General features: G+C 37.6%; 1 long non-coding RNA gene across 1 annotated transcript; it reads right to left on the bottom strand.

Moving 5' to 3' along the window:
• Positions 1-4,180: 4,180 nt before the first annotated feature.
• Positions 4,181-14,903, bottom strand: LOC105496826 (uncharacterized). Its single transcript, XR_011623102.1, has 3 exons — positions 14,558-14,903; positions 5,153-5,258; positions 4,181-4,350 (listed from the first exon to the last, which is right to left on the bottom strand). It is a non-coding gene; the product is annotated as an uncharacterized lncRNA (long non-coding RNA).
• Positions 14,904-21,877: the final 6,974 nt, after the last annotated feature.

Raw genomic sequence — 21,877 nt, 5'->3', positions numbered from 1 at the left:
AATAAGGAAAGGCAGTAAAACAAAAGGCACATAGATTGGAAGGTAGGGGGAATATTTCTCCTTATTTGCATATTATGGGATCATGTACATAAAAATCCTTAGAAATTCCCAAAAAAAAGCTGTTAGAAATAAAGTAGTGGTTTTAATATGTCCATAAATTATCTGATACTCCTCTCTGCAAAAAGGCACCTAATTTTCCTTCCCTTGCATGGGGTATATCTGTACAATCACCATGTCCAGCAGTTGAGCACTTACTAGCTGCCAGGCAACATGGTGTGGGTTTTCCATTACCGTACCACTTAATCTTCACAACAAATGCCTGAGATATGTACTTGTGCCTTCAGTCAGAGGGCATGGAAATATAAATTAAGAGAAGAGGCAGAAACAGAGGAATGTAAATCATGAATTGTCTGAAGGATCCCTGTATGTGTCATCACCACATTGTTCTTCCCTACTCTCAGGCTTGAAATAGTGTTTTGCCACCAGGCTGATGCCAGAGAAACAGCCTCTTTAAAACTGAAGTAATCTAAATAAAACTCTCAGAGTTATCACCATAGGAAGGCCCTTCTTACTTTGCTATTGGCAAGATTTTCTTTTCACTGGAGGAGGTGGGCAGAGAAGTGACCAAAGGGCATGTAGTCTTGTTGTCTTCTCCCTGCCTCCATATTCTAAAATAAACCTTGCCAGTCTAAGTGGCCTGACCATGTCTGCAGGTCTTGTAGTTTGCTCTTTTAGAAATGGCCAAGACCAACACACACACACACACACACACACACACACACACACACACACACATAAGCAACCTAGAGGATCAGTCATGGAGGTTCAGTTTTCATCTAAGAAAAGTTCCAAAAGGGAAAAACAGGAAAAAAAAATAGAAGGAAGGAAATAACAAAAAAAATCAGGCATAATTTTTCAAACAGAAAATACAACACAAAATTTAAAATTGAAAAACTCACCAAGAAGAAAAATGAAAACATTTTTAAAAGAATTTTTTAAAAAATGACTTCTAGAATCAGCCCTAATATGTAAAGAGCAATATGGTGCTATTTGAAAATGGACTTAGATTACTTTATAATGTGTACTGCTAACTTTAGAGCAATCACTAAAAAATTTTAAAAGTGTAAATGATGAACTAAAAAATGAAATCAAATGGAATTATATAAGAGGCTCAATTAAAACCAAAGATGGCAGAAAAAGAAGGAAAGTTTAAATAAATAAATAGCAAAGAAAAAGTGAAACAAATAAAAGAAATATTACAAACATGGTAGATATTAATCCACATATATTTAAAAAACCTCTTTAAATGTGAAGTCTAAATTATTACTGATTTAAAACCAAGGGGGTGTCAGAGTCAGAGTAGGTTTTAAAAAAACAAAAACAATAACAAGACCAAACTATCCATTGTCTACCAGAAACCCATTTTAAACATAAAGTCAGAAACAAGTAAAACAAAAAGAGATAGAGAAAGATATACATCACTAACCCTAATCAAAACAACTTAGAATAGCAGCATTAATTTCAGAGAGAATAGACTTCAAAACAAGGAAAAATTTCCAGAAAGACATAATAATCTTTAATGTGCATACACCAACAACTGACTATCAAAATACATAAGCAAAAACTGATAGAGTTGCAAGGAGAAAAAAAACAAATCCACTATCACGTTTGGGGTCTTCAACATCCTCTTTCAGTAAGAATAATTCAAGATGAAATGCAGAATGCAACAAATGAATCTATTACAAGTGTAGAAAATAACCTCACCAAAGCAGGTAGGGGAAAAGGTATGCCACAGATGTATAGGTCAATAATTCTGATATTTCTATACATGTAATTGGAATTGAACAATTAGGTAAATGGATAGTAGCTGGTGGCATCCGGCATTCTTGCTGCTGGAGCGAGGATTCAAAGATAGTAAGGGAAGGAGGCTATGATGATTCAGGTGGCAATGTACTAGAATTGTAGCCATCAATAAAAACTCTGCTTTTATTTGTATAAATATAGATGGCTACATATAGAAATATATATATATGAGCGTATACACATGTCAGTATGCACACATGTATTTCTATAGTCTGTCAGCAGAGAAGCCCTAGAAGCAATGACACTCAGTATCAATTATCACAGCTAAGACCCAAATCTTAGTTCTAGTGCCATTTTCAATAAAAGGAACCATGGTTTCCTTTTATTATTATTTTACTGTACTTTAAGTTCTAGGGTACATGTGCACAACTTGCAGGTTTGTTACATACGTATACATGTGCAGTGTTGGTGTGCTGCACCTGTTAACTCGTCATATACATTAGGTATATCTCCTAATGCTATCCCTCCCCACTCCCCCCACCCCACAACAGGCCCCGGTGTGTGATGTTCCCCACCCTGTGTCCACATGTTCTCATTGTTCAATTCCCACCTATGAGTGAGAACATGCAAGTGTTTGGTTTTCTGTCCTTGCAATAGTTTGCTCAGAATGATGGTTTCCAGCTTCATCCATGTCCCTGCAAAGGATGTGAACTCATCCTCTCTATGGCTGCATAGTATTCCATGGTGTATATGTGCCACATTTTCTTAATCCAGTCTATCATTGATGGACATTTGGGTTGGTTCCAAGTCTTTGCTATCATGAATAGTGCCACAATAAACATACGTGTGCATGTGTCTTTATAGCAGCATGATTTATAATCCTTTGGGCATATATCCAGTAATGGGATGGCTGGGTCAAATGGAATTTCTAGTTCTAGATCCTTGAGGAATCGCCACACTGTCTTCCACAATGGTTGAATTGGTTTAGGTTCCCAGAGAAATTGCTGATTCTAGGACTGTAGCAGGAAGTATACAAAGTGAGTTCTAGTGGTGACAGAAAGTAACAAAGTACTCAGGAAAAATAAAAAAGCAAACTACATTGATGGGGTATGTCAAACAGGCACAGAAGCCAATTGAAAGCTTTTCCAATGGCCAAAGCTGGAGCAATTTGAATAACAAAATAAAGTAGCATTGGATTATAACCCAAAATATTAAAAAATTATGAGGCTATACTAATATATGTATATATGATTAAATAAGTTAATAAATGAGGACAAGAGACAAAATTCCCTTGCAGAAAAATTCCAAATAAATCTATGTAGTTACTCTACCCTAAACGAGGGGGAGCAAAATTCTGCATCCCTTAGGGATAGGCTGTCCTCCTTACAAAGAATGTAGTGCAAAAAAATGGAGAAAATAATAACTTTAAAGTAAAGAAACCTGAAAAAACACTGTTTCAGTCAGATTATCAAAATCCAGTCAGCAGTCATAAATCATGTTGACACTATGTATATTTGATATGATGTGAAGAAAATGGCACTTTACTTCTGTGATTTTCCTCCCCAAATCTTATAACCCCAGTCTATTCATGAGGAAATTTTTTTAATCCAATAAATGAGCATGCTACAATATACCTGACCAGTACTCTGAAAAACTGCCATGGTCATCAAAAACAAAGAACGTTTGAGAAATTCACAGCCAAGAGGAGTCTAAGACATGACAACTAAACGTGATAACCTCGATGAGATCTTGAGGCAGAAAAAAAAAAATCAGTTAATAAGAAATGAGAGACAAATAAACTATGAGCTTTAGTTAATAATAATGTACCAGTATTGATTCATTAAACATAACAAATATAACACAGTAACATAACATGTTTCTAATAGAAGAAATAGAGTATATGGGGTGGGTGTATATGGGAACTCTCTGTACTATGTGCTCAATTTTTCCATAAATCTAAAAGTATTCTAAAAAGTAAAGTGTATAAATTGTTTTAAATTTTTTCAATGCACTTTTCTTATGCAGAGCCTCTAGAAATTTCTGAACCCCCAATAACAAAAAGAAAAATTAGACAAGATTTCAGAATGAAAAAACGTGGATGATTTTCAAAGTGCTGAGGCTCAGGATAGCATAAAACTTCTCGTCAATAATACTGGGTACTGGAAGAAACTGGAAAATACTATCAAAGTTTTGAGGTTAAAAAAAGAATTTTCAGCCAATAAAAATAAATAATTTTGAGACTAGCCAGGCTGCTACCCAAATACACTAGGAAAATAGTAACATTTTCAAACTTTCGAGGACTCAGAAAATTCACAGACTTTCCCCAAATAATTATTAAAATATATTGTTTAGCAAAATTAAAACAAGGAACAGAAGAAAGAAGACAACATAAGAACCGAGATGAAAAAAAAAATAGCATACCAAACCCAGAATTACAATGAAATCTTAGAAAAATGAGTGTATATCAGGATGAGAAGGAACATGGCCCATACAGAATTGCATATCAGTACCTTTGAGAAGACGGTCTTGAAAAAGAGAATGAATTCCCTATAACAAAAAGCACGGTGAAAAATCTGAATCATTGTAGTGAGAAGACAAACAAATATCATATTAGATAATTTAAATAAAATGTTTACCTCCGTGCCTCAAGTTTTACAAATCATGGTTCTCATTCAAGAAGCCAAACTTAGTAAAATAAGATTGCCTTTCCCCCCATGGCTTCAAAACTCTTCCTTGTTCCTTAGTAAATAATATCTATATACTCAACCATTCGATATCTTTGTTAGTAATACACTTATAATAAATCCATAGAGACTGCATGAAAGACTTACAGAATAAGATATAAATGATATATGCAAAAATAAATAAAAATCATAATAAGAGGATGGTGGTGGTAGGTGGAAAAGTTGGGAGGGGTGGTGAGCACCATAGATGTACTCATTTTTTCATCTAATAGGGCAGTCAAGAGAGTCTGCCTACAGTTAAGAAACAGATGGTTAATTCTATAATGTACTGATACAGACAACCAATAAAATAACTGAAAAATAAGTATGTGACTGATTGAGAGAGTAGCAGTTTGGGAGGGAGTTGGAGGAGTAACAAGACAGTAATATAATGACCTAAATTCCTAATTTTTCAGAGTAGGGGGTTGTAGCTATTCACTTACACTGATAAATGAAAAAATGTAGACAATCCCACATTAGAAAAAAAATGTTAAAGACAAGATGAGGTGTAATTTATTTTGAATTTTTTAATTGAAACATCAAAAAATTAAATTTAAGCTTTCTTTGGTTATTTGGAAATTATAATGCTTATTCCCAAATTCTGAAAGATAAATACACCTACATACCTGCAACATTAATTGCAGTCTACATTCCTTAGAAAGCCACAGATCCATGATACAAATGGAGACAGCCATTGTGAGCTCAAAGCATGTACTGAGCTTCAAGTCTTCACTGTTTAAAAAAGAAAGCATGAATATAAATCAAATATTCAATTCATAATATAGAAAAACAAAAAGCTAAGAAATAGAAATACAGGGAAAACAAGAGAGGAAAAACAAAGTCCTAAAGATTTTTTTTTAATGAATGAATAATGAAAGAAACAAAATAGTTCTGACAAATAATCCAAATTTTATTCAAAATATGAAGCATACATACTTTCAGCAAGTTGGTTTACTTATTTTTTGTAAAGCGAAAATATAAGTATACATAATTAGGAACAAGAAATGGAACAGATAAAATATATTATTAACAGATAAAATATATTATTAAATCATATATAATATAATGGATAAAAATATTTTTATAAAATATATTATTTTATTTTTAAAATATATTATTTTATATTATTAAATTATAAATATAGCAGATAAAATTATATTTTAAAAATACTATAAACAGATATCAAGCAGATGAAATATATTATGTAACAGATAAAATTATATTATTTTTAATTATAATTATGATACCTAGACTCTGAGAAAGCACGAAGCAATATAAGCACAGAGCTTGCAATGCAGTGCCTTACAAGCTAGGCCAAGCAAATATAAAAATAACTTGAATGTGAGACATTAATTAAGTACCATAAAAGTAACAACAATAAGTAGAGCCAGTTATATGAAGAAGGAAGAACAGGATATTTCAGTAACACAGAAGCTGAATAATGAGAAAATTTCCAGAAGAAACTGGCAATCAGTAAGTCAATGATGCAGTGTCATCAGGCAGAATGGATTTTGCATAGATAGGAAGCCAAATAGTCCCTTTGCTACAATCTCTGAAATAGCTGTCAATTAAGAAATGACTGGATGACCAAAGTTTGTCAACCAAAAAAGCAGGTCAATATGAAACAGAGAGGAAGAAAAAAGGAAAGGTGCAAAGGAAGAAAGATTGGGAAGGAAATAGAACAAATAAATTTCTGGTTTCCTCTGAGGCAACATCGGACATCATTATCTTTCACAGACATATCAACTTAGGAGTGGTAAGGACCTTAGAGATCATTTTCTGAATCCTCCCTATTTTACACAAGATGAACTTGTGCTCCTCGGTGAGGAACAAGGAAAGTCACACTCCTGAGAAGAAACCCCGGACTCCAGATTTACAGTACAATTACCATTCCATTACACAGCATGGTCTCTCATTTACTTCAGCAAAAGACAAGCGGTGACAATCCATGATTTTTCACCATTTTTTAATTTATTTACAATATTTGTATTTTTCTTATGTAATTAAACAACACTTAGGTTGCAATGGGGTGAGTAAAGAAAATTTTAAAAAGGAAGCCATCTCCATTTCATAGTTACATTCTATGAAACTATGAAACTCTACTTTGCTCAATTTCTACATGGCTGTTCCTGTTGAACCCTTGGGGCTCAGGCACTTGAATAAAAATTATCTGGCAAAGTACTGTCCTATTGGGACATGGCAGCACATCTATCTTGATTCTTATTCAAATGTGCAAATCATGAAGTCCCCTGTAATAGAATGTAAATACAGTTTTTGCCTTTCAACACAAGGTCAAGCCACAATTTAAGGCTCTTTGTAATATTCCTAGCATCCTAGTCTCCAGGCCCCTAAGAGCACTTAAAAACAAAAACCTGACACCAGCAATGTTTCGCAGTTTTATGCCAGAAGTAGGAAGTAATTCTAAGATTCTGAATAGGTTCTTGATGAAAATATTGACTAGGAAAATGATTGTGCCCTCATGCCTATCCAGCACATCTGGTAGGAAAGGATTGTTACTTTATTTGCATTCCATGAACAATTAAAAAACTAATTTGCAGTTTGGGACAAAGAAATGTGAAACAGCAGTTGACTGATTGAAATCTTTTCAATAAAAGGATAATCATGACAGAATTACTTTAAAGGGTTTTTTTTTTTCCTTTAAAAATCTTCATTAATTGAGTTCCATTACTTTAAAAACTATCTTGGTTTGAACTGATATTTATCTTTGTGCTAAATAATTTAGCAGCAGTGGGAAGGTTGGGGGAAGGACTGTATGAGACATATGGTAAAAAGACACGAGTGGAAAGAGGCTCACAAAAGACTAAGTAAATGAAACCCCATATACCCTCAATATGGAGAAGAAAGTGAGAGAGAGAACAGAAGGAAGTTGACAAGCCAGGGGACAAAGAAAACAGAAAAGAAGGTAACACAGAGGTGAAAAGAACTCATGTGTCTTCCTTTTCCAGTAGGTGGAGAGTTTTGAGCAGAGGGGTTGTGAACAGTCCAGGTAGGCAAGAATGCAGCAAAGTCCACATCAGCATTAGTGATGTTTCCTGCAGGCTCTGAACACACTGAAGTTCTGGTCCTCAGCTGAAGTGCCCTACCTGTGAACGTGCGCTATCCTTCAGGCACATATTAAATGGAAGGGCATCTATACATTCTGATGCTGTTAACTTAAGGAACTATATTTTTCTTAGGAAATTTCTGGTCTAATATTTGGTACATTTCATTTCTAATTGCTAATTAAAATATATGTTGAGATAATTCTGCTTAAAAGCATCTGGAACTCTACTTCGAATACACTCTTGTGTTCTAGTAGAGGCCAGCAGGAATTACATTCTATGAAACTAAATATCTGTAGATCAGAACATGAGTTGAGAAGTAAAGCTTGTGAGAGAGAGGGTTTACCCCACAGTAAGAGCTGTAGGGAAGTACTGCTGGCTGAAATGCAACATTGGGTACACTCTTACTTTCAGTTCTGGATAGACACTTCCGCTGAATCTGAGACTTCTTTTTCCAATAGTTCTTTCAGGAAGAACAAATATAAGATCTGTACACCACGTTCCCCATGCCACTCAACTCCTCTGCAGACATTACTGATCAGTCACAGCTTCTCTTCTACCTGAGGCAGGACTCAGCTTCATTGTAGCATTATACTCATTAAAGTGGCTTGAGAGTAGAAATCTTTTCTACCTGTGAGTTATTCTTACCTTCTATGATGCCTTACTCAAAAATTAGCCATTAGTAATTACAGTCAGGTCAAATTCTTACAACTGTAAAAATGCAGAACTGGAGGACAAATGTAGATCTACAAAAACTTCTTTAAAATTGCTATAAAGGCCCAGGCATGGTGGCCCATGCTTGTAATCCCAGCACTTTGAGAGGCCAAGGCAGGCGGATCACTTGAGGTCAGGAGTTCAAGACCAGCCTGGTCAATATGGTGAAACCCCATGTTTACTAAAAATACAAAAATCAGCCAGGCATGGTGGGCACCCATAATACCAGCTATTCTGGAGGCTAAGGCAGGAGGGTAACTTCAGCCCAGGAAGTAGAAGCTGCAGTGAACTGAGATCGTGCCACAGCACTCCAGCCTAGGTGATAAAGCAAGACCCTGTCTCAAAAAAAAAAAAAAAAAATTGCTATAAGTGAGAAGTTATATTTTAAATCTAGGTGTTGTATATCAAGTATGCAATTGTAGTGTTTCATAATCTTCAAAGAATTTTCACCTACTTTTTTTCAATTTGACATATATTGCAATCCTGTGTGAAAGAGAAAATGAATTCAACAAAAGAAAGAAATCAACAGAAGATAAGAGATTGAGGCTTTGGTAATTTTGCTTTGATTATTTTGAAAGGCAGAAGTACTAGTTCATTTAGTACAGGTGGGCTTGTTACTTCTCCTCTACTCAATTTAGTGCTAAACAAATAGTCTCTTAAACTTGCTATATTATGTGGCACTGCCAAATCCATGGTTTTTCTTTGCATTTCTAATTCTGTATTTCAGGAGCTAGGAATAAAATTGAAATCACAAGTGTTCTGTGATCTGCAGCCAAAATTTGATCTTAGAAACAAAAGCAATCATTGAGGTAATATGTTTGAAAAATACTTCTACTTCCATGAAGTGTTTACTATAGAAAAATAATTGGACATATTTTTCCTACATCTAATGCATTTCAATGCCAATCATTCTAATTATAGCTGATTAAACCAGGCCTTTGCTATGACCAATTAGGTCAAAGGTATCTTTTTCCTGTAATACAAAAAAAATTAATCTTTCTGAATAAATAATTACTGAGATCCTTTCAATACTTTAACTCCCCTCAACCCAAGTCACCTACATATAGTTAACATGTACCAGTTAATCCTACTGTGTTCTTTATCATTTGGATTTTAATTGCCACAGTAAACTTGTTATTCATATCTATGACTGTAATATCCTTTATTATAATGATATCCAAAGTATACAATGTTCCAGAAAGAAAAGGCTTTGACTCAGCAAAAACAAAAATCTAATATATAAAACCCCACAAATTCAATAAAATCAATTTTCTTTCATTTTAAGATGCATATTATTTTGGATACATATTTTCTTACGCTCTATTTAAGTCTTCTCCTAGAATTCCTTTTATTTTTGTGAATTATTGGCAACAAAATTGCTAACTCATGAAGTTCAGCTTATAGAAATGCTAGTTATGTTAAATAAATTGATTTTACCCCACCCAACCTGCCTGCCCTATTTTTCTATGTTTTCCACTTTAGTATTTCTATCTTAGATTTCCAAAATTATAATAACAAAGTTGGAAACAGAGTTCCCAAGAACAGTTTGCATGTCATTGAATCTTTTTGTTATTATTTGTATAAATTTATAATGTACAAGGGCAACTTTGTTCATAGATATATTGCCTACTGATAAAGTCAGGGCTTTTAGTGTATCCATCACCTGAATAATGTGCATTGTACCCACTAAGTAATTTCTCATCATCCACTATCCTCGAATCACTCCCTTCGGAGTCTTCATTGTCTATCATTTCACACTCTATGGCCATGTGTACACATTATTGAGCTCCCACTTATAAATGAGAACATGTAGAACATGTGGTATTTGTCTTTCTGTGTTTGAGTTGTTTCACTTAAGATAAGTGCCTCCAGTGTCATCCATGTTCCTGCAAAAGACATGATTTTGATACAGGAATAATACAGGGTGGTTGCAAAGGAATAGAAAATTCTAGGCAGTAGTATTGCAAGACTTTTCCTTCGTTCAGCTAAAGACAGAGTCCTTGTCTATCCCATGGCCATGAAAATTTAGGCTTGTAGATGGTTTGAAAGGTGCGTAAAGCAGGGTTGTATTGGATGAAAAAGAAGAAAAGGGGGAAACAGGGACTCTTGCAAGGCCAGAGTCCCTGCTGGAACACTTCCTGCCTGCAGCTTGAATCCCAGGTTCCACCCAGGAAAAGGAGGGCCCAGGCTCCTCCTGCCTGCAAAGGGTGAGGACTTCCCAAGGCTCCACCCCAGTGGGCAAGCTGGTTGAAGTTTCTCCAGGGACCCCCCTCCCACCTGGCTGTCTCATTCCCCCTGTACAGAAGTATGTCTAACTGCCATAAGATTAAGGATAACAACAAAGACCCATCTTAACTGCTTCCTGCTGGCAGGGGGGCACTGTTTTGGGGAAATGGTAGTAAGAGCTTTCTCAGAGGCATATTTAAGGGTTCCCAGCAGAGAGGGGTAAGGACAGCCCAAACATTTCAAGGCCTTTCACAAGTTTGCACAAGAGGGAGGCCGAAAGCCCAACTGGTAAAAAATAAATAAATAAATAAATAAATAAATAAATAAATAAATAAATAAATAAAAACTTTACCCTTTTGCTGACATGTTGGGCTTCTGGGTTCCCTTCACCTGAGCCCAATCTTAAGCCAACCAGTTTATGGTTTGGGAAATTAGCGCTTTCCAGTTTGGAGGATGCATCTGAAGGGAGTGTCCCGTAGGATGGAGACACAATTACCTAACTGAAGAAAGGAACGGGGAGGAGAAAGAAAAAAAAAAGGCGCTTTTCAAAGGAGTCCCAGGGGTTCAGGTTGCATTCAAAAGGGGTACAGACTGAAGATGAATGGCTATCCGTCTAGAAAAAGGGGAGCAGTTATCCCTGGTTCCCTTCTCTTCCTTGCAGATACCTGGAGTACATGAGGGAGAGAGGGAGGAGCATCCTCTTTCCCTGTTCTGTCCTTGCATCCCCAAGTCCTGGTGACCTGGGCAGGCACTGCCATGGGTGTAAAAGTGGCTTGCACCTATGAAGCAGGGGGGTTTAGGGGGTGTGGTGATAATCATTCACTCTTACCCATGTGTACCCTATCTCCCATGCTGTCAGTAGCCTTGGAGTTCCCCAGACCTCATTCATGCCATGGATATTAATGTGGCCTTTATCCATAAAACAGGAAGCATGGGGTTGGCTTAATCGGCAGGAATCAACCACACTCACCTGCACTGTGCCTTTTAACTTCTGTTGTCTGCCTCTGGATCCCTTAGTTACAGTTTTCTTTCCCAGGACTTTGACTCAAAGCTTGAAATTAAGTCTGGGACAAAAATGTGTCTCAGGGTCATTGCACAGACTCCTTATGATAAGTCAAATGCTAAGGTGAAACTGTGGAATTGAGTCCTCCTCCAATAAGGCAGAGAAAAGAATGTCTTGTGACACACTGAGATAACTGGTGACTATAGTTAAGCTTGCTAGGATTTGGGTGCATGGTAATTGGCTTTAGTTAGCTCCTTTGGTCTTACTTTCCCAAAAACAAAACCTCTGAGTGATGGGCATCTTATTTATTCACTATTTATTATATCACTTGGCAGGATTTGAGGGATAATTACTCAGAACTAGAATACTGATCCAGATTTTTACATTACCCATCCCTCTTGTTCTTTCTGAGCTGCAGCCAGAGACTGCTAGTTGGTTCACAGAAACAAACAGGGTTAGTCTAAAATGTAGGTGAAAACTTAAAAACAACTAGTGAGTTTAGTGACAAATATATAAGTTTTGAAACATGATTTCTCTCTCTCCAGTCCTGATATTTGTTTAAAAAAACAAATCATCAGAGGACTGAGTGGTTTGCAAAATAGACTTTTGCCTTATTCTTTGCTAAAGATTTTATACACTAATATGCATAAAGTGCAGCAAAAATAACTATTTCTATATAGGCCTTTAGGATTGGCTTTAATGGAAGTCTGTTCCACAAGGAATCTCAGATAAGGACTTTTAAAGCAGAGCCCAGCCATGGGATTATCCTCAAATAACTGTGAGTTGGGTTCTCTTGGGATCTCGAGAGAAACTTGGAGCTCCTGAACCTGTTAGAAAGTGATATTCTTGAGGTGGGTTCCAAGATGGCCAGATAAGAACAGCTTTGGTCTGCAGCTCCCAGCATGATCCACGCAGAAGATGGGTGATTTCAGCATTTCCAACTGAGGTACCTGGTTCATCTCATTTGGACTGGTGGGAAAGTGGGTGTAACCCATGGAGGGTGAGCCAAAGCAGAGTGGGGCATCGCCTCACCCTGAAGGTGGAAGAGGTCAACGGATTTCCCTTTCCTAGCCAAGGGAAGCCATGACAGACTGTACCAGAAAAATTGGGACACTGCCACCTAAACACTGTGCTTTTCAAATGGTCTTAGCAAATGGCACACCAGGAGATTATATTGCGCACCTGGCTCAGCAGGTCCCACGCGCACGGAGACTTGCTCATTGCTAGTCCGAGATTGAATTGCGAGGCTGCAAGTCTGGCTGGGGGAGGGGCATCTTCCATTGCAGAGGCTTGAGCAGGTAAACAAAGAAGCCTGGGAGTTTGAACTGGGTGGAGCCCACCACAGCTCAAATAGGCCCGCCTGCCTCTGTAGACTCCACCTCTGGGGGCAGGGCATAGCTGAACAAAAGGCAGGAGAAACTTCTTCAGACTTAAACATCCTAGTCTGACAGCTCTGAATACAGCAGTGGTTCTCCCAGCACGGTGTTTGAGCTCTGAGAATGGACAGACTGCCTCCTCAAGTAGGTCCCTGAACCCCATGTAGCCTAACTTGGAGACACTTCTCAGTAGGGTCCGACTAACACCTCAAACAGCTGAGTGTTCCTCTGAGATGAAGCTTCCAGAGGAAGGATCAGGCAGCAATATTTCCTGTTCTGAAATATTTGCTGTTCTGCAGCCTGCACTAGTGATACCCAGGCAAATAGCAACTGGAGTGGACCTCCAGCAAACCCCAACAGACCTGCAGCTGAGGGTCCTGACTGTTAGAAGGAAAACTAACAAACAGAAAGGAATAGCATCAACATCAATAAAAAGGACATCCACACCAAAACCCCATCTGTAGGTCACCATCATCGAAGACCAAAGGATGATAAAACCACAAAGATGGGGAGAAACCAGAGCAGAAAAGCTGAAAATTCTAAAAACCAGAGCACCCCTTCTCTTCCAAAGGATTGCAGCTCCTTGCCAGCAATGGAATAAAGCAGGACAGAGAATGACTTTGATGAGTTCACAGAAGTAGGCTTCAGAAAGTCAGTAGTAACAAACATCTCTGAGCTAAAGGAGGATGTTCGAACCCATCACAAGGAAGCTAAAAACCTTGAAAAAAGATTAGACGAATGGCTAACTAGAATAAACAGTGTAGAGAAGTCCTTAAATGACCTGATGGAGCTGAAAACCATGGCACAAGAACTACATGAGGCATGCACAAGTTTCAGGAGCCAATTCGATCAAGTGGAAGAAAAGGTATCAGTGACTGAAGATCAAATTAATGAAATGAAGCGAGAAGAGAAGTGTAGAGAAAAAGAGTAAAAAGAAATGAACAAAGCCTCCATGAAATACAGGACTATATGAAAAGACCAAATCTACCTCTGATTGGTGTAACTGACAGTGACGAGGAGAATGGAACCAAGTTAGAAAACACTCTTCAGGGTATCATCCAGGAGAACTTCTCCAACCTAGGGAGGCCAGCCAACATTCAAATTCAGAAAATACAGAGAACATTACAAATGTACTCCTCGAGAAGAGCAACCCCAAGATACATAATTGTCAGATTCACCAAGGTTGAAATGAAGGAAAAAATGCTAAGGGAAGCCAGAGAGAAAGGGCAGGTTACCCACAAAGGGAAGCCCATCAGACTAACAGTGGATGTCTCAGCAGAAACCCTACAGGCCAGAAGAGAGCAGGGGCCAATATTCAACATTCTCAAAGAACAGAATTTTAACCCAGAATTTCATATCCAGCCAAACTAAGCCTCATAAGTGAAGGAGAAATAAAATCCTTTACAGACAAGCAAATGCTGAGAGATTCTGTCACCACTAGGCCTGCCTCACACTCTCCCTGCTGGCTGTCTCAGTAGTTTCACACAACTAACAAAGGAAACTGTTGAAATAGCTCCATAAGATAGGGGGCAGTAAGACCCTGAAAAACCACGGTGTGGGTCAAGCTAACACTGACTGAACCCAACATGATGCTGTGTTTCTCCTAGAACCTTATTATGCACTCATTCACATACTAAATCACATACCTACCAGTGCCATGACAGTTCCAAGAACACCCATATTTGGTGTAAACATGGGTGACACCACGGCTCTGAGAAATCTCATGACAGGACTTTCTCTTGAGGATGCCCACACTGTTTTTGCTTAAGTGTGTACTTTTCACCTTGTAACAAATCCTCACACTTTCAGCATTTCCAAACTTGTCCTTGAATTCCTTCCCTCATATGGTGTCAAGAACGTGGACACCGGCTGGTGTCAAGGTCCTACCAGCATTTGAGGATCTCCTTCAGAAGTATCAATTTCATTCTTCATTGTGTCTTATTCCCAACAGCTCAGATGTAGGAAGCTTAGAGTAGGGAAGAAGATGTGGTCATGCTATCATTCAATCATTAGTAAAAACAATTCAGAAATGTTTCCTTTTAAATGTGACTTGACTGAGGAGGAAGAGATGTAGCCAGAGAATCAAGTATTTATGCTGACTAGTGACAAATTTGCCTTACCTCACATTTCAAAATGCCCACTCAACACTAAATGTTCTTCGTGGACTGCACTGCTTTCCAACAATTTGTTAACTTGAGATGGAACTAAAGAACAAAAGGTATTTTTATTCATGAAGGTGGATACTTGCTCAGTAAACACCATAAAAATGTAATTCTACTGTTTTCATCAATCTGAGCGATATTTATTCACTGATTTGGTAGACTAATTCCCTAGTAAGATGAATAAAACATTTTTTCCAAGATTTATTTATTTGGTAAGTTTTTAAAAACACCTTGTAGCAACAAACTTTCTGTGTCTGCAAAACTGAAGGAAAATAGAGCTTGTAAAAGCAAACTCATTACTTAGGAGTTATACAGAGATGAAGCTGACTTTTGCCTCGCTTTTATTACCTACATGAGTTTGCACAAGTCCTTTGACATTTTTTAAATTCAGGTTTTTCATCTGTAAATTGGTATTATACTTATCCCCCTTACATTGTGCTAAACACTAGCACATACTAGCTTTACATCAATGATAATCAGTAGGAACAGAGGGAAGAGAACAGGATCATAGCAGTAGCATAATGATGTTTTAAAAAATCAATCCCAGTTTCAATTTTATTCCATTAAAAATTTTTCCATAAGTATATATAAAACTTACAGGCTCAAAAGATCCCACTCCTATTAAAAAGCAAGCCTTGCTGCTGAGAGGAGAGAGTAGGGGACAGGGTTTAGGATGAGACAGCAAAGTAAAAGGGAAATTTTAAAAAATCAGTAGTTTGTTCATCTATTTTGCGTAAATTACCATGTAGTGAATTCAAAGTTTCTTAATTTCAAATGCATAAAATGCACTTATTCATCCTTTCCTGAGTAAAAATTCAAGCCACAACCTCAAGAGATAAATAACATCTAATCACATATCAACGAAGGGGACATATTTCTGAGAATGAAGTTGAAGCTTAGGGCATTGTATAGGAAGGCTTTTATTTGATGTGCCTTGCAAGCCTGAGTCTTTCACATAAGGATCCTTAAGACCATAGTGCAAGTCTCACAATCATCAAACCTGACTGTGCTGCATGGGTTGGAAGGTCACAGTGAGGGACAGCAACCCCACAGGGTGCCCAGTAGATTTCCTAATGACTTGCTGGTGTAAACAGTGGTGGATAATGGTGTCTCCTCTTTCAACTTTTATTATTTTTTTAATTAAGAGAAAATAGCATTTGAATAAAACATTTCAGTATTGTGCAATCTAATTTGTCCGGAATAGACCCTGTGCTTAAAGCCATTGCCAAGTGACTAGTTATTTTGCATAAATTTTTGCATAAAGAAAACATAAATATTTTGTATAAGATTTTGCATAAAGAAAACAACTCTACTCCAGACCCCAAAATTCCCCTTAGGTAAAGATGAACCAAGAAGGATTTTCTACTGCTTCGTGAATGCATTGTCATACATAAACCCAGCAATTTAATTTGATGAGAAAACAATGATTATTGGTGCTTAGCAAATTTTCAGAAGCTTAATATCCAGGACCTATGGCCAACCACCAGCCCTGGTCACTTAATATCCAGGACCTATGGCCAACCACCAGCCCTGGTCACTTAACCATGACAGAGGCTTTGAAGTGAAAGAAACCATCATGAGCCCTCCTCTAGCTAAGATTTCTGGTGACCCTCTCATTCCTACTAGACACTGAGACCAATGTCCTCCCTATAGCAATGTCCTTTCCTTTCGGCTCTTGCTCTTTGACTCTGACTTAAAGCTATAAAGATGATAAGGTATAGCTTTTTGTTTCTACATAATCTTCTTTATGGTTAAGTAGTCTAAAGTATAGTTCAAAGTAGTAGGAGAAGAGACAGAAAATGAATATTTTGTTTTGTTTTTCTTTTTTTTTTTTTGTTTTGTTTTGTTTTGTTTTGTTGAGACGAGTTTCACTCTGTCACCTAGGCTGGAGTGCAATAGGAGGAGGCTTTTATGGGCACAGCTTTGGAGTCAAACTCTGAGGGTTTGAATGCTGTCTTTGAAGTTTACTAGTTTTGCATTGGACAAATTACTTAGTCTCTCTACATCTCATTTTCTTCATATGTAAAATAGATCTAAATAAAGTAGAAAGAAATGAGATTGCTAAGGTTAATCATTTTACATAGTGTTTGACATGATATGTACCCAATAAATATTAGTTCTTACAGCACTGTCATTATAGAAATATGCAGTGTTGAGCAAAAAAAAACAGTAAGTTATTGAGTGTAAAAGCTAAAAGAAACTTGAAATATTTATTTAGGAGAAATCAGAGTGGAAAATTTGTAGCTACAGGAAAATAAAAACAAATGTGCGCTTATTAAAAACATATTATTTCCCAAACATTCCGTTAATCACTTACATATTATCTTATTTCATTCTCAAAACAATCCTGCATAGTAAATGTTGCAAATGTTGTTACTCCACAGGAAAGAAAACAAACCTAAAAGGCTTCATGTTAGTTTCACAAGACTACCCAGTTTATTGGAAGCAAAAGGAGATTCTAATACACATTTATCCAACTTGCAAGTTATGTGTTTTCATCTAACTACAGTTTGCCCCACAATATATTCAGTGAACACTTTCCCCCACAAATTGTATCAGCTCAGATGAATCAACATGCCTGGGATGAAGACAGATTGCCTTAAGTTATTATGAAGTACTTAATAACACTGTACTGTTACTGTGCAGTAATTTCAACAACAACAAAAAGTACACAACAATTTACATCTCTAACCATAAGGGGGTAAAGAGTTTGTTCATTTTAATTATTCTTAGACCCATCAGTTGTCTTATTTAATCACTCTGACCTTTACTACTTAGAAAAATACTCTCTGCAAAATAATGTAAAAGGAACATTAAGGAAGCAAATTTTTGTAATACCTTTTTTTCTCCCAAGAAGGAAACTTTATAGGTGTCAACAGAATGAGTGATGTGCCTTAGGCACATGAAAACCAGGCTTGCCAGATGCAGCTCTGAGGTTAATATTTCACTGTTATATAGCAACTTCCCATCTGAGGGTTTCTAAGAGCTTTATAACTTTACAAACAACCTAATGTCTTTGCAGTCAATACTCTTCCTTTCCTAAATGAACATAAATTCTGCTTGAATTCACCAGAGGAAAAGCACAATGACTGCTCCATTGCCTCATCAGTGTTAGCTGTGCCTGACACTAGACCCCAGCTGCACTTTTTTTTATATAACTGTTATAGCTCTTATCACATTATGGCAAAATTATTAATTTATACATCTGTCTCCCCAAATAGCCAGGAGGCAACTCGATGGCAAAGACTGTGTCTTATTCACCTTGGTACAGTTTCAGTTCAACAACCATTTAATGAGCACGTACTCTGTGCCAGGATTCAAGCTAGATGGTGTCAGGTTATAAAGACAAATGAAACACAGCACAGACCCTTCAGGATGCTGTGGACAAGTGGAGAAGGCAGGTACATTAATTGTTCATTTCAGCAGAATGTGGAAGAAACTACAATGGATATTAAAAATGGAGTATCATGGGAGTATGTGCAGACCCTGAACCTCGCCTGGGGGGGTCAAAGAAGACTCCTAGGGAGGAAGAAGACTGACTTATGACTTCAGAATGTGTACTTCTAGTTACTAGTGCTGAATGTGGCAGAGAGCAAACATTCAATCAATAATCCAAGTGGGAGACAGGACCAGGAAAGAAGTGGGGAAACAGAACACAGGAACAAGACTGGACTAATGAGTGTTTATTTCCACCAGAGATCTGAGTGTGTATATTTTGACCCCTTAACCACATTTCTTGAATTGTTACCCATGCTTTCACCCTTTGAAACCTGAAGAAAATGTTCCTACTATTTCTCTAAATCATAGCTTCCCAGATGCTTTCACAGCATGGTATGTGTAGAAAATAATATTTTGTCTGTCTCACTGGGGTTAACAGGAGAGGCTGCCTGTGGCTGGAGGGGACTCATCACCTAGGTCCCAGCCAGCTACCCCAGTGGCTGAAGGGATCAATGTCTCAGAAAGACCTTAACCCATTTGTGGCCCACTAGTGTGCTGAGGCAACCAACCAGTTGGGAAGTATGTCCTAAATTAACTCCTTCCCTCTTTTCTTTACCTCATTCCCACTATGCTCTTGCAGATGAATCATCCATTCTGTATGATCTTCCATCATGGAAGCTTCCCTTCAATCCATAAACATTCTCAAATCTCTCCTACTTTAAAAAGAAGCCCTCCTTCAACTTTACTTCCTCCTTGAAATGCATTCCAATTATTTTCTTCCTTTTAGCACTAAACCTGCAAAATGTTTACTTCATTTACTGATGCACTGCTTCTCCTAAATCCTGTACAATGCAGAGAAGATGCTTGAGACTGGAAATAACATTATGAAAAAGATGACCAAGATCTTTGAGGAGCTCAGTTCTTTTGAAAGAGACAGACAAATGGAAAATAGATGCATAATATAATGTCATGTAGCTAAGTGCTTTGAGGAAAAGTAAAATGAGATAAAGGTATAGACAAGGATGGTGGCCAATATTTTAGAAAGGTCATCCAGGAAGGCATTTTTGAGAAGGTAATGTTTTGGCAGAATGAAAAACATTCAAAGATGTGCAGGGGTAAGCCATGTGAATATGTAGGAGTACACAATTCCAGAAAGGAAAGTTCAAATATTTTGATGTGATAACATGCTGGTTATGTTCAAAAAACAGCAAGAAAGCCCAGGTACCTACAGCCCAGTAAGCAATGGGGAGAGTATTAGAAGATGAGGGTAGAGTATTAGAGACAGAAGAAAGTCTATGCAGGGCTTTAAATGTCATGGTAAGGATTTTGTGTCTTGTTCTACATGTGATTGGAAGCCTTGAGAAGATATTGAGCAAAGGAGTAAGATCACTTGACTTAATATTTTAGAAGAATCCCTTTGACTGCAATATTAAGAAAAGACTAGAAGAGGCCAGTTGAAGCAGAGACCCCAGATACAGTGGTTCAGGCAAGAAATGAAAGTGATTCAATTAGGGAGGAAGAGCCAGAGGGGATGAAAATGCCTAGGATACATTAACGTAGTCAGGATTCAGGATATATTAATATAAAGCTTTAGAATTTGCTGAAGCTTTAATATGGCATATGAGATAAAGAAATAAAGGATCAATCCAAAGTTTTTACTCTGAACAACTAAATGAACTGTGCAACAAGCAAGCCGAGAAACTGAGAGAGTACACTGTGTGGGAAGGATCATCTGCATGAATTTTGCAATAGATAAGAATGACGACAAGAGTAGTGGAGGAGAGGACAATGAATGATTTTAATTAGAAGAAGCAGCTAAAGGGATTGTGTGGAGTACCTCTCCTGTTCAGAAACCTTCTGTGTCTTCTTATTTGCATTGCTTCTTAAGGTCAAGGACCATGTCTTATAGCATCTAAGGTTGGAATGCCCTATGCAACCTGGGAGCTCTGTAAATATTTGTGAAAACAATGAATGAGTGGGATAAATGAATGATACACATGGCTCTTCACGATTTCTCCACTCATCTCCCACAATCACATCACCTATTTTCCAGCACCACCATAATGCTTCATATTTCTGAATCTACCTTGCATTTCTCCACTTTCATGTTTGCTGAGAGCTCATAAGGCGCTCTCAGCACAGATTATTTTCTCCTGTTTCATCACTCATGTGCCTCTGGAAAATCTCCTCATGTTTCAAGACTCAGCTCCCACCCCATGTCCTCCAAGAGCAGTGTCACTGAATCTCAACTCCACCCATGTAGCAAGGTCATTCTGCCTCCTGCTCTGTGATCCATTAGCATCTAAAATTGCATTTCTCAGGCCTTCCTTGAATTGGAGTTTACATTTATTTGCCTTCTCCTCTAGACTATCCAATCCAGAGCAGTAGAAACTTTTCTTCTTTTTACTTCTGCCTTCTTAGTCAGACAACTTTCAAAATTCTATGCAGCTGCACCACAAATAATAATGGTATTCTATTCAATTAATATGAATTTGCAACAGGCAGGGCAAGATCTCTTTTAGCTAAACACAATTAGTATACTATCTATACTTTCAAATTATTTTGTTTAGGGAACAAATCTGAAATCATGAATTATTTTTTAATGAATATTCTGTATTTGGGGAATGAAAAAGCCCAGTTCAGTTTTAAATGATGGTAAATCTCTGTAATGAACTGAATATGTGTATCTCCCCAAAATTTGTATACTGAAATTCTAACCCCCCAGTGTGATGATACTAGGAGGTGAAGCTTTTGGGAGGTAATTAGGTCATGAGGCTGAAGCCCTCATGAGTGGGATTAGTGCCTTCTTAAGAGGCACCAGGGTGAGCTCCAGTGCATTTTCTGCCATGTGAGGGTGCAACAAAACAGATAGCAGTCTGCAACCCAGAAGAGGACCTCACTAGAACCCAACCATACTGGCATCCTGATCTCAGACTTCCAGCTTCCATAACTGTAAAAAATAGATGTCTGGTGTTTATAAGCCACCCATCTATGGTAATTTGTTATAGCAGTATGAACTAAGAGAATCTCCTAAATCTGCATGCCTGTCTTGCAGACTCATTCTCCATCATCCCCCCAAGTGTTCCTGACTTCCACCATGTTCCACCACTTGCTATTTCTTGCACATAATCTGTCACAATTTTCTGTGAAAGCTCTTCCCTCTGACTGAAATGTTTTTCCCCACTTTTACTCTTGGGAACCCCTGACTCAAAGCTTTACAGATTTAACTCAGATGACCCCTCTACTATGAGACCTTCTCTGTCCTACTGGAGAAGTTGAGCACAGAATCTCCTCTGTTTCTCCAATACCTTCCATATAACTCCCTTAGGATACCTGTCTTAAGCCAATGCTCACCTGTCTTGACTGACTT

The sequence above is a fragment of the Macaca nemestrina genome, chromosome 5, assembly GCF_043159975.1.
Source record: "Macaca nemestrina isolate mMacNem1 chromosome 5, mMacNem.hap1, whole genome shotgun sequence".
NCBI lineage: Eukaryota > Metazoa > Chordata > Mammalia > Primates > Cercopithecidae > Macaca > Macaca nemestrina.
Note: the sequence above shows the minus strand (reverse complement) of the source record. Positions and strands in the feature narration are given on the sequence as shown.